The sequence below is a fragment of the Pyxicephalus adspersus genome, chromosome Z (genome assembly GCF_032062135.1).
Source record: "Pyxicephalus adspersus chromosome Z, UCB_Pads_2.0, whole genome shotgun sequence".
NCBI classification, from domain to species: domain Eukaryota; kingdom Metazoa; phylum Chordata; class Amphibia; order Anura; family Pyxicephalidae; genus Pyxicephalus; species Pyxicephalus adspersus.
Window position 1 is genome coordinate 675,966 of NC_092871.1, and position 5,942 is coordinate 681,907.

A 5,942-nucleotide genomic window follows, 5' to 3' on the forward strand; every position below is an offset into this window, starting at 1 on the left:
CGTGAAATAAATGGGGCCGCTGGGTGAATCCACCGAAGTGTTGGGTAGTCGGGAGTATTTGGGGTCAGCGATTCGATCCAACAGAAGTGACGCTTATACCGCCGGACTGAACCCGACATCAATCATGGAGGTCCCTAGGGTGGGATTTTTAAATTAAACACCTGTCAGCAGATTCCCCATCTCACTCACTGTATTTACCCCCTGGGATCCTTGCTGCAAACCCATCCCCCCACTGCCATTGGAAGATTAATCTTTTGCCTTCCCTGATTCCTCTCCCCCTCCCCATCAACACGCTAATGACATTTTAATTAAAGCCTTCCATTTTCATTTCTGGGTCACTGGGTCTCTGTGCTTCTTGATGCAATACAGGCAGATTATGGCCGGTGGGAGAGGCTGGCAGGGTGCTGTACATAACTTCCTGAAAGCATCACAGCACCCGGATTTAGTGCACCTCTACAGAGCCCTCTAAAGGTTTTGGCTGGTACTGCACTTCAGAGCGTCTATACTAAAAGAACTGATCAATACAAGCGTGCAAGATGGAATTCCATGCAAACAGTTCAATACGAAAACATTTATAGGATCACTTCACCAACCCGAGGATTTATAATTCTATTCAGCCGGTTTTGTAATCCAGTCACCTGGCCAAGTCCAGACACTCCTATTAAGAACATCATCAGATCCAGAACACAGCCCCAGCCTGGTATCGGACAATGAGGGACACTGATCAGTCTTTTTGTTGGTTTTGAACACATGAGCTCTGTAGCAGAGCCTGATTGGCTGACATGGCTCCTCTTCCCCTTAAACCCCTCTAATGCAGGGAATTACATCAGAACAATAACAAGACAAATATAAGAACTCAAAGTGTTGTGTTTAATAATGTTATTCAGGGGGATTCACATATTTTCTGCACTAAAATTATATTGCAAGTCATAGGAATAGTTTATGTGGAATTGGAAAAGCACCTCAGGGGCGGGGCTATGTGTCCAGCGGGTTCATGTCAGAGACTGTATGTGCCTAGGATGATACAATAAAGTTTTATTGAATTAGAGGAAGAAGCAGCCTAGCTTGGTGAATTGCAAATAATTTGTGATTTTACTCCGACAGCTGGTGAAGCTTCACACATTAATATTATTATTATTATTATTAATATTATTATTAATAATATTAATAATAAACAGGATTTATATAGTGCCAACATATTACGCAGCGCTGTACATTAAATAGTGTTCTATATTAGGGCCGTTCTGTACTGCATTGCTGAAAAAAGGCCTCCAGTTTACAGAACTCAGTAGCTAAAGCTAAACATTGATCTCTGCAACACACAGCTGCATTTATTGTAATATTGTATTTCTCTGAGATTTGGGGTCTGGGGATCTCAATGAGTTCTCTCCGTCAATGTTTTAGTTGGGAATAGTTAAATGTAAAATTTCATTTTCGATCATTTGGCCTGATTTATTAAAGCTCTCCAAGGCTGGAGAGGATAGACTTTCATGAGTGTACCTGAGTGATCCAGCAAACCTGGAATTCGGGTTATCATCAGGGTCAAAATTAGAATTAATTGCATTAGTAATTGGGTTATTCATGTTTCTCTGCACGGAATATTTACTGCTAATAGAAGGTATAGAGCGAGTATTGGCGTCATGCATTACGGACCGGGTTATGGTTAGCGTTATCATTGGGGTCAGGGCGAACAATCAATTTGGGTTAATATTAGGGACAGGCTCGGTGTTTGTGTTTCTCACTATATAATATATTCATTGCTAATAAGGGGCCAGGGTTAGTATTCGGGTTATCTTTAGGGTCTTCTAAGGATAATAATTAAGGTTTGGGTTAGCATTTGAGTTACCGTCACCTTCAATGAGCATTAGGGTCAGGGTTGGGGGTTAGGGTCAGGGTTAGGGTCAGGGTCAGGGTTAGGGTTAGGGTCAGGGTTAGGGTCAGGGTCAGGGTTAGGGTTAGGGTCAGGGTCAGGGTCAGGGTCAGGGTTAAGGTTAGGGTTAGGGTCAGGGATTAGTACGAAGGCTTGGATAGTATAGAGGAGAAGGTAATGGTTAGCATTTGGGTTATCTCCAGGGACAGAATGAACATTAGGGCCAGGGTTAGGGTCAGCATAAGGGATAGGGTTAGGGTTAGGAGGGTAAGGGAGTTAGCATTTGGGTTATCTCCAGGGACAGAATGAACATTAGGGCCAGGGTTAGGGTCAGCATAAGGGATAGGGTTAGGGTTAGGAGGGTAAGGGACAGGATGAGAATTAAGGTTTGGGTTAGTATAGAGGAGAAGGTTAGAGTGGATGTTTAAGTTACCTTCAGGGACAGATTAAGCATTGGGGTCATGGCTAGGGTTATCTTTAGGGACAGGATGAATATTAGGGCAAATATAGAGGACAAGGGTATTGCTGACATTGGGTTACCTTTAGGGACAGAATAAGCATTAGGATTCATTGTTATTATTTAGGGTTAGCATTAGGAAGAAGGTTAGTTTGGCATTAGGGTCAGTAAGGACAGTTGAAGTATTGAACGTTTCTGACCAATGCAATAAAAGCCAAAGCCTTTAATTACAGAAATAAAAATATGAGAATTGGAGCAATATGCTAGTATCCTTAATATAATGAAACTTCTTCTTGTGGCTTTACCAACAATTAGACAAACATAATACAAAACCAATAATTTGTATTACCATACCCTCTAAAATTTCCAATTAATAAAAAGCATGGATATATTATACGTAACTTGTACCAAATACAATAATTCCCTCCAATCACTTCAATGTAGACCAAAGAGAGCGCTGTGTAATATGTTGGCGCAATATAAATCCTGTTTATTAATATTCATAATAATATTAATAATAATATTAATTGTAATTATAAAGTGAGCTCTTATATAAGGGAGTCCGAAGAGATCCTCCATGATCATAGCACAGATAGTGGGGGTCGGAATTCGAAGCGTTTCGCAGTAAAAACTGCTTCATCGGGATTATTGGTACAATGTAAAAATATATTATATCTTTCCCCAATATAGCAAACATTGGCAGGAGAGATTGGTGAAGATGGCAGGAAAAGGTTATGTATCAGTCCAGTATGGGAAGAATTAAATATCAGATTGATAACAAATAATCCAGCAAATGAAAAGAACTTCCTGCTCATATTGAACGTCCTGGATTAGCCTGCAATGTTCCCTCCTTTGCTGCCTAATTGTGACTGAAGGTCGTGGTTTTGGTTTATTATTTAGGACGGGGTCGGGGTTGGCATTGGGAACAAGATTAGTTTTGGCATTAGGGTTATCAGTAAGAACCGTTGTGGTATTATGGTTGGGAATAGAATGGGGCTCAGGGTTAGAATTGGGGAATTCCTGTTCCTCAATAACTGATATCATGTTCTTTCCTAATATCAAGCAGTTTTGTTTTTCCAAAATGTTTACATTTTTTACTAAAATTTTGGAATTCGGCCTCCCTGCTGGAGGTTTGGGCCCCCTATGGCAATCATCAGACTGCACGGTAATGGCGTCTCTGGTTTCTGTACAATTCTGGAATTGGTATTTATCACAGCCGGTGACATTTTTGCTCCCGTGACATTATTTTAGGACAGTTTGTTTAACTGGGCAAAAGAAAACCAAAACCCGATAATATTTACTGACAAATCCTCAACATCGAAGCCTTCAGAACACGCTAAAGCCACATCAAAGATCTGTGCCGCCATTGGCTGGCCACTCGCAGGTGAGGCATCTTGGGACCCGGGGCCCTTTCGTCTTCTCGGGCTTTTCTTCTGCGAAGCCGCGGGCCGTATTCATAAATTACAGCTGCTGACAAAAGTGGAAGCTAACAGTGGCAAAATGAGGCCCAAAGGCAAAATAATTATATATACAGCCGTTAGCAGAGCAGCAGAAAGCCATCAATCAGTCCCCAATTATTCTCTAGTTAATCAGCTCTGCCCTTCCTTTATTGAAGGGTTACGCTGTAATTAAGTTGGCAGCAGCCTTTTAATTCATCAAGCCTACTGCACATGGCGCTGTTTGCTGCAATCAGGGGACTTCACCTTTGTTCGTCTGACCCCGGCTCAGCTAGAAGAGTCTGGGGGAAGAGGAAAACTTCAGAGACGGCACGGGGAATATTAATGCGCAGGCACGCCGCAGCCAATGCAACCCGGGCAATGCAGCGCAGACAGCCAGCGATGCTGCAACCATAAAAAGTATACATTGCGTGTGAATGATCCTCCCGTTATATCAGACAATGCAATCACAGCCTTATATTACTGAGAATTATTTAATCTGCACTATATTTATATCTTTATTTATTTACTCATCTTTTTGAAGGTTATACTCACCTCCACACACAGGCCAGCCTTCCTCTCGCAGCACCTGCGGACATCTGGCCCAATTCCAGGGAGCGGGGACGTCTCAACGTGTATTTAGTGTAACAAGCAGACCTTATGAAATAATTAATAATAAATCTGCACCTCCTATACATTGGATTCACCATTCTGAACTTTATAATGTTATAATGGAAACAATGGAAATGGAGGGAGATCAGAGTTCTGTTTTATTTCTGTGATCTCATTAGATAGATTTGTCCTGACGACCTTTGCCATCAGGACAAAAAGTGATGCAAAAGTACAAACAAAACAGGAAAAAGGGGGTAAATGTTCCAAGGGGACACTTGTTGTGTAGGTGGGAATCATTAAAGAGGAGATTTCCCTCCATATAGAGAAATTTACTCTTACTTTCTGTTGTGTTTACCGGACAGCAAATGAAAATCTCTGCAATACAACATAGATGATACAAACTATCTAAGATACCCAAATAATCAATGGTTATAAGAGTTTCCAGGTAATTTACATCAGAAAATGAAAAAGAAAATAAAGTCTATGTAGTGATGAAAGGATTTGTACACACAGGGCTCTATTTAGGTATTCATATATCCATGAATATATTTATATATTACATTTGTCTATTTTTTAATAAATTATTTCCCTTTTTAATTCGCTCATAAAAATAATTTCTTTCCTATTAATTTCCTATTGTGACAGCTGTGCACTGTTGTCAATTGACCACTAGATGGCAGAACGAGTCATTGTTTTAATAGGACACTGTAGAGAGATTCATAGATTTGGCCACCAGTGAATTTCAGAGGAATTGATTGGGGGAATAATTTATAAATAGAACCCAATGAGCTTTTTTCAATTAATGAATGGATAAGTAATAAAATTCTCTGCACAATATTAAAGTGACTGAGCAGCGTCATTTTTATTTTACACATTTTTTTTATTCTGGAAATTTGTGATGTATGAAATGCGCACCCAGAAAAAGCCGCTGCTTCTCGTTTCACCAGAAAATTGTCAGTCCCGTCACATCTCCAATTATGAATTGGGCATAGAAATTCTGAATGCATGACACACACGCCGCCGGTCCGATGAATTATGCAATGCTACGTGATGCATTTTATTTATGCGATGGATTCCCTGCTATGATACACAAAGTGGCTCCTTTGTTTTCTTGAATAATTTCCTTCCCCGCAGCCCTGGAATGGATGTTGTTGTTTTGGAGGCTGGGAATGATTGACAGGACAAGATAGGAAGGCGGGAAGTCCGCGGCGCGTGCCATACACCTCCATAATATTGTGGCCAAGGTCAGGCGCTGGCGGGAGGTTGGGTGCTCCGATTACTCCGCACTATGATATTGAAATCTCAGCAGGAGTTTTTCATCCATTAAAAATGAATAGAAAATAACTCTGCGTCTAATACTTCAAGTGCGCGGCTGGGTCGTCACTGAGGAGCGAACAGAACCATTTCATTGTCCTGACTTTCTCTTCCAATTCTTCATCCTCTGAAATTTTATTTCCTATTTATTAATCTTCCTGATGTTCTGTACGGCTCCAATTACATTATCTTATTATTATTAACAGGATAGCACCAACATATTACGCAGCGCTGTACATTAAATAGGGATTCT